General features: G+C 37.9%; 1 pseudogene; it reads left to right on the forward strand.

Annotated features, from left to right (window-relative positions):
* The first annotated feature begins 206 nt into the window (after positions 1-206).
* Positions 207-425, forward strand: LOC115284371 (annotated as a pseudogene).
* Positions 426-8,374: the final 7,949 nt, after the last annotated feature.

Below are 8,374 nucleotides of genomic sequence, written 5' to 3' on the forward strand. Positions count from 1 at the left end.
ATTTGAATAAAAAATTGGGTAAAGAAAGAAAGAAAGCTGGGATTCTTGTAGGGACTTGTAGATCAATGTGGGAGTATTGTCATTTTAACAATATTAAATCTCTCAATCTAGAAACAGGAGATGTCTATTTTTTTAGGTCTTTTAAAATTTCTTATACAGCCCTGTGCCCGGAAGAGTGATGTGGCTGGGGCTTCGCCGGCCTCACTATGTCTGCCATTTTCAATTTTCAGAGTCTGTTGACGGTAATCTTGCTGCTTATATGTACCTGTGCTTATATCCGATCCTTGGCACCCAGCCTCCTGGACAGAAATAAAACTGGATTGTTGGGTATATTTTGGAAGTGCGCCAGAACTGGTGAACGGAAGAGCCCTTACGTTGCAGTATGCTGTATAGTGATGGCCTTCAGCATTCTCTTCGTACAATAGCTTGGAAAAATATCAGAAATTAATTGCCATCAGATTTCAATACGAAAAGAGGACTTAATCTACGGAAAATAATGGAATGAATGGTTAACCCTTTTATCTCTGAACATTGAATGAGATACATTTCCAGCTGCTGTTCTCTATTTTTGTTATTGGACCAATGTTCTATATAAATAGGATGTAACCATTTAATACTCAAGAATTTAATATGTCTGTAACAATCAACCTCAGTAATGTCACTACAATATTACAGTCTACAAATATTATTCTTCTATGTCAGATACCAGTTTTTAGGAAGGTATCTCTAAGACACAGAATACAAAACAAAATTGGTAAATTACGCCACTTCCTTTCACTGTGATTTGGAAATGATAAATCTTTATAGAATGAGACACTTTTCTGGGATAGCTTTTTTATTGAAAAAAAGTTCAATTTGTGTTTGTAAGGATTGCATTCATATTTAATAATGCTTGCTTTTCTTCTGGCTATACCAGAGCATTAACAGAGTACTTCTAAGCAATTCTGTAGTGTATTACAGATGTTTCAGCTATTTAAAACAAGCCTGTGCACTTCTTAAGGAAGAAGGCAAATGAGATGTGACTTAAGAGCATTTTTGGGAAAATGAAAATATTTAACATAAAAGTTTAGAATAGCTGAGTGGTCCGATAGCCTCTGAAATAAATATGGATAAAACTCCCGAATAAATTGACCAGCTGTCATTTTCTGAATAAGACTACATTCTTAGAGTGAAAAGAGCAAAAAAGAACAATTCAGAAAGATAATCCTATATGTTTCTTTCATTCTTTTTAGTGTCAGGTCTCCAATTTTAATTGCCCCAAAATGTAAACTGTGGAGGTTTTTTTGTTTGTTTTTAAGTACAGCACTTTAAATCTAGTTTACTTTTTTAGGTGTCAACTTGAACTGGAACCTACTGTGTAATTCAGTAGGTGATGGTAAACAGTTTTCAAATCTGCTTATCTGTGTACCTTGGCATAAGTGTCTGTGAGTTTTGACAATAAAGACCTTCAATAACCTTAAAAAATAAATAAAATAAAATTTCTTATACAACGTTTAGTAGTTTATTGTATATAAGTTTTATTCTTCTATTTTTATATTTTTTCCTAAGTATTTTACTTTTGATGCTATTATAAATGGAATTGTTTTCCTAATTTCATTTTTGCATTGCTCACTGCCATAGTATAGAAATATTAGTGATTCTTTGCATTGATTTTGTATACTATAATTTTGCTGAATTTGTTTATTAACTCAATAGGATTTTTGTGGATTGTTGAGGGTTTCTGAGCTGTAAGATCATGTCATCTATGAATAGGAATAGTGTTACTTTTTCTTTTCCAATTTGGTTGCTCGCTCAATTTTTCTTTCTTTCTTTCTTTCTTTCTTTCTTTCTTTCTTTCATCTTTCTTTATTTTTTCTTTCTTTCTTTCTTTCTTTCCTTCTTTCTTTCTTTCTTTCTTATTTTCTTATGTCTTTATTTTATTTTGAGAGAGAGAGAGACAGAGAGTGAGAGAGGGGCAGAGAGAGAGGAAGACACAGAATCTGAAGCAGGCTCCAGGATCTGAGATGTCAGCACAGAGCCCGACACAGGGCTTGAACCCACAGACTGTGAGATCATGACCTGAGCTGAAGTCAAACACTTAACCAACTGAGCCACCCAGGCACTCCTTCCTTCCTTCCTTCCTTCCTTCCTTCCTTCCTTCCTTCCTTCCTTTCTTTCTTTCTTTTCTTTCTTTCTTTCTTTCTTTCTTTCTTTCTTTCTTTCTTTCTTTCTTTCTTTCTTTCTCTCTCTCTCTCTCTCTTTCTTCTTTCTTTCTTTCTTTCTTTCTTTCTTTCTTTCTTTCTTTCTTTCTTTCTTTCTTTCTTTCTTTCTTTCTTTCTTCCTAAATGCTTTTGTTAGCACTCCTAGTACAATTTTGAAAAGAACTGGTAGATGTGGGCTTCCTTGTTTTGTTCTTAATCTTAGGGGGAAAGCTTATTGCCTTTCATCATTGAATATAATGTTACCTGTGGATTTTTTATATGTGGTTTTTACCACATTGTTGAAGTTCCCACCTAAACCTAGTTTCTTGAGGGGTTTTCTTTCTTAACATGAAAAGTAATTAGTTTTGGGCAAAAGCTTTTTTTTTGCATCAAATGAAAAATATGCAAAAATCAACATTATTTTTATAAAGGAAGAAAAAAAGAGATACTACTTTGTATAAGAGCAAGAACAAGAACCTAAGTCATGCTTCAGCATGCACATTCATGAAAGCTTCTTTGTTTTGAGGCTTTCCATTATTCACACAGAAAGAAAAAAACGTACACATGTGAGAAAAAAATATATAATCAATTTGATGAAAATTAAGTGATTTAATGACCTTGGTGTTTTAGCCATTGTAATTAAAATTCTGTTCACCCAAAATAAAGACAAAAATCTCTATGACACAAACATTTCTAAGTAAGTACAAACCAGTAGCCCACTTCTTGTGGTAAAATTGTAAAGCAATGGCTGATGAAGTTTCTGTGAGAATTTCATGGTAATATGACCTTAAGTTAGAAAGATGATGGTCTCTTCTTTCCAAAACTTACCCACTTTCTCCCTAAATCTGGGCTAAACTCCAGAAGACCAGGGAATTGACTTGATGTTTGAGGGAACATCAAAAAGGTGCCTATATATTTCTCATTAGGCCTTCAGAATTAAGGGGGCTGAAACTAAATCTTACTCATCCTGGTAGCTCCAGCGTCCAGCTGAGGGCCTGGCCTCAAAAACAGGTACTTATTCAATAGGCACGGGAAAAACATTCTATGTGCATTTTGAGATTCATGTTAAACAGAAATGATAGTAAAACAGCTTAGAAAAGCTTTCTTAGCAAACTAACAAGTCTCAAAGGCTTACAAGTACCTTCACACTACAAGTAAGGCTCTCTCTCAGAAAAGTTTCAATGATTGGTGCTAGCCAAAACTAAAAGACAGAATCTGGCATAAATTTCTAGCAAATATCCGGCCACAACTTTATCTGGAATATATTTCTGAACTAAATATAGAACATGCCCCCTCTATGTAAATATCCTATGAGAATTTCAAACTGAACTTATTACCATTTCTACAATTCCACCATGTACCCTGGATATCTGAGTCACCTTTGTCTCTTTTCTCTCTTTTATGCATATACATTCGACCTCAAAAATATCTATTGGGTATCTTCCTTTCCCTTTTTCTCCTGCCACTGTTCTAGGTCAAACCCTCATTCTGAAAAACTGTAGAAACCTAACTAGTTTCACTACTTTAAGTCCTGTTTACCCTATTTAATCTTTAATATCACAGCTGGTGTCATCTTTTCAAGAACTACAAAACTCATGCTATCATTTCCTTATTGAAAACCATTAATAACATTGCTGACATAAAAAACATCCTTACATCTTTAGCATGCAGGGTTCATCGCAAACTATATCGAGTCCATCCTTTGTTTTTTATTTTTGTTTTAGATTTTTTAAATTTTTGTTATTTATTTATTTTTGAGAGACAGAGAGAGACAGCACAAGCAGGGAAGGGTTAGAGAGAGAGGGAGATACAGAATCTGAAGACAGGCTCCAGGCTCTGAGCTAGCTGTCATCACAGAGCCTGACGCAAGGCTGGAACCTGTGAACAAGGAAATAATGACTCGAGCCGAAGTCAGACACCCAACTGAGCATCTTAATATTGAACTTGTTACCATCCCTACAATTCCACCATGTACCCTGAATATCTGAGTCACCCTTGTCTCCTTTCTCTCCTTTATGCATATTCACTGACTGAGCCACACAGGCGCCCCTCTTATTAGTTTTTTAATTTTTTCTATTATAGCTTATTATCAAGTTGGTTTAACTATATAACATGCAGGGTTCATCCCAACAAGTGCCCTACACCATACCCATCACCAGCCTTCCCTTCGCCCCCACCCCCATCAGCCCTCAGTTTCTTTTCAGTATTCAAGAGCCTCTCATGGTTTGCCTACTTTTCTCTCCCCAACTACTTTTTCCCTTTCCCTTCCCCCATGGTCCTCTGTTAAATTTCTCCTGTTCCACATATAAGTGAAAATATATGGTATCTGTTCTTCTCTGCCTGACTTATTTAACATAGCATAACACCTTCGAGTTCCATCCACGTTGCTACAAATGGCCAGATTTCATTCTTTCTTATTGCCATGTAGTACTCCATTATATAGATAAACCACATCTTCTTGATCTATTCATGAGTTGATGGACATTTAGGCTCTTTCCATGATTTGGCTATTGTTGAAAGTGCTGCTATGAACATTGGGGTACATGTGTCCCTATGCATCAGCACTTCTGTATCCCTTGGGTAAAATCCTAGCAGTGTTATTGCTGGGTCATGGGGGAGTTCAATCAATAGTTTTTTGAGGAACCTCCATACTGTTTTCCAGAGCATCTGCACCAGTTTACATTCCCACCAACAGTGTAGGAGGGTTCACGTTTCTCCACATCCTCGCCAGCATCTATAGTCTCTTGATTTGTTCATTTCAGCCACTCTGACTGGCATGAAGTGGTATCTCAGTATGGTTTTGATTTGTATTTCCCTGATGATGAGTGAGGCTGAGCATCGTTTCATGTGCCTATAGGCCATCTGGATGTCCTCTTTGGAGAAGTGTCTGTTTATGTCTTCTGCCCATTTCTTCACTGGATTATTAGTTTTTCAGGTATGGGGTTTAGTGAGTTCCTTGTAGACTTTGGATACTAGCCCTATAGTTATTGAGGGCTGCTTTATGACACAGTATGTGGTCTGTCTTGGAGAATGTACCATGTGCTCTCAAGAAGAATGTGAATTTCCTAGTCTCAAGATTTAGTTCTGAATATATCTGTCAAATCAATGTATTCCAATGTGTCATTCAGGTCTGTTGTTTTTTAGTTATTTTCTGTCTAGTTCATCTATCCATTGCTGTAAGTGGAGTATTAAAATCCCCTCAATTAGTACATCCTTATCGATGATTGTTTCTGATTGTGATTAGTTGTTTTATGTATTTGGGTGCTCCTGAATTGGTGCATAGATGTTTATAATTGTTAGCTATTCTTGATGGATAGACCCTGTAATTATTGTATAATTTGTCCGATATAAGTATGGCTACTCAGGCTTTCTTTTGGCTTCTAATCACTTGATAGATATTTCTCCATCCCCTTACTTTCAATCTGAAGGTATTTTCTGGTCTAAAATGAGTCTCTTGTAGAGAGCACATAGATGGATTTTGTTTCCTATCAATTCTGCTACCCTATATCTCTTGATTGGAGCATTTAGTCCATTTACATTTAGTGTTATTATTGAAAAATATCAGTTTAGAGTCATTGTGTTCTCTCTAGGGTCATGTTTGTAGTGTGTGTCTCTGGTGCCTTGTGTTCCTCGCAACATTTTCTTCATAGAGTCCCTCTTAGGATTTCTCATAGGGCTCATTTAGTAATGATGAATTCTTTCAATTTTTGTTTGTTTGGGAAAACCTTTATCTCTCCTTCTATTATGAATGACAGGCTTGCTGATAGAGGATTCTTGGCTGCATATCTTTTCTGTTCATCACATTTAAGATTTCCTGACATTATTTTCTGGCCTGCAAAATTTCAGTAGATTGTTTTGTAACCACTCTGACAGGTTTCCATTTCTATGTTAGGGCCCTTTTATCCCTTTCTGCTTTTAGAATTCTCTATTTATCCTTATGTTTTGCCAGTTTCACTATGATATGCCATGCCTGAGATCAATTCATATTACATCTGAGGGGAGTTCTCTGTACTTCTTGGATTTCAGTGTCTATTTCCTTCCCCAGACTTGGGAAGTTCTCAGCTATAATTTGTCCAAGTACCCTTTCAGGCCTTTTCTCTCTCTTCTTCTTCTTTTGGAATTCCTATGATAAGGATATTGTTCTGTTTTATTGTATCACTCAGGTCTCAAATTCTCCTTTCATGCTCCTGGATCAATTTATCTCTCCTTTTCTCAGCTTCCTGTTTTTCCAGAATTGCGTCTTTCAATTCACATTTTTTCCTCTCTGCCTCTTCGAGCCGTGCAGGGGCCACCTCTATTTTATTATGTACCTCACTTATAGCATTTTTAAATTCATCACAACTATTTTTAAGGTCCATAGTCTTTGTAGCAATAGTTTCTCTGATGTGTTCCATGCCCTTTTCAAGCCCAGCGATTAATTTTATAACTATTGTTCTAAATTCTTGCTACATAATGTTGCTTATGTCTGTTTTGAGCAATTCTGTAGCTGTGACTTCTTCCTGGAATTTCTTTAGAGGAGAGTTTTTCCGTTTTGTCATTTTGGCTAGCTTTCTGTCTCTTGTCAGTTTTAAACGCTTGTTATGCACTCTGCACCTGTGAGTGTTGCTATATTAATGGAGGCTTATTGACTATAGGGTCTGTCTCTTCTGGAGGTTTTCTTTAATGGTATCCCTTCATCTCTCTTGTTGTGCCTTTGGTGATTTTATTCCCATACTCATATTGATATTTGGGATTCTCCACCATTTGTACTTTGGCTTGTTTCTTGAGGTAGCCCTGAAAAGGAAAACAGACAGACAACCACAGAGGGAACAAAAGCACGCAAACACACAGGCAAGTCAAACAGACAAACAAACCAGAAGGGATAAAAAATAGGAGGAACAAAAACAACCAAAGATGAAGGACAGTTTAAAAGTACAAAACCAGAAATCCCAGCTACAATTAAAGAGCATGGTGGAGGCAGTGCTGATGGGAGAGCATATAAAAAAAGAGAAGTACAGGAGTGGAAAGGAACTGAAATTGAACACTGACCAGGCAGAGAGATTAAACGCTCAATTCAAGGGCGTCTGGGTGTCTCATTCGGTTAAGTGTCTGGCTTTGGCTCAGGTAATGATCTCACAGTTCGTGGGTTCTAGCCCCATGTCGGGCTCTGTGCTGACAGCTAACTCCGAGCCTGGAGCCTGATTCAGATTCTGTACCCTCCTCTCTCTCTGACACTCCCCTACTCGAGCTGTCTCTCTCTGTCTCTCAAAAATAAATAAAAGACATTAAAAATTTTTTTTTAATAAAACGCTTAGTTCAGAGAGAAAAAGAGAATATGGTAGGAGACGAGGAGGGGAAAAAGTGAAGATAATGTTACCCAGAGAAACTATATAGTCTGATTATTTCAGAGAGAGAGAAAGGAAGGTAGCGACAGAGGTGTAGAACATGCATCAAGAGAATGGATTATATGTGACTATTTATGCAAACCAATGACCAGAGTTCCCAGTCCAGAGCTAATCATGGCAGTGCATCAATGTTGGTTTTGTCTGGGTTCCAGAAAATAAAAAGAGAGAGAGAGAGATCTCTAGTGCAGATGGCCATGGATTGGTGTAGGCAAGTCTCGCCTCCATTGTGGGTCCCTCAGGCTGCTCACTGAGGCACCACCTTGGTTGTGGGGAGAAAAATGGTGGCGTCCCAGTCTTTTCTCGGACCACGTGTTGCAAATCACTCTTTTGGGTCCAATCTCCCTGTGGCGCGGGCATAGCCAAGGTGGGCCGAGTTGCATTTCCCAAGCCCCACTTTTTTTCCAGGTCTTAGTCTGCACACTTAAATGATACTGCCTGAAATGTACTTCCACAAACCTGGAGACTTCTTAGCCAGGTATTGAGTTGGCGTATTAGGGGAGCAGTTTCTCCTGGCACCACCTGGGATCGGGGCACCTAGCCCAAGGAAAGCACCATAGCTCTAGAAAAAATCTCTCTCCAAACACTCTGCAGTTACAGATGGGATGATAGGATCTCTCTCTGTTCTGGGCTGAGGTTTTGTCTCTTCTCCAGAGACAGTTTATAGCAGGTTCAGCCTCTCTTTCTTTCCCCTCGTCTCTCCGCAGCTCTCTGTGGAGGGGGCTTCCTCACTTCTGGGTCTCCAGGTCCCTTCCCATTTTTATCTTCCCCAGTTCGCAATCACGCACCTATGAGGCTGTCTTCTTAGTGGAC

The sequence above is a fragment of the Suricata suricatta genome, chromosome X (assembly GCF_006229205.1).
Source record: "Suricata suricatta isolate VVHF042 chromosome X, meerkat_22Aug2017_6uvM2_HiC, whole genome shotgun sequence".
Taxonomy (NCBI): Eukaryota; Metazoa; Chordata; class Mammalia; order Carnivora; family Herpestidae; genus Suricata; species Suricata suricatta.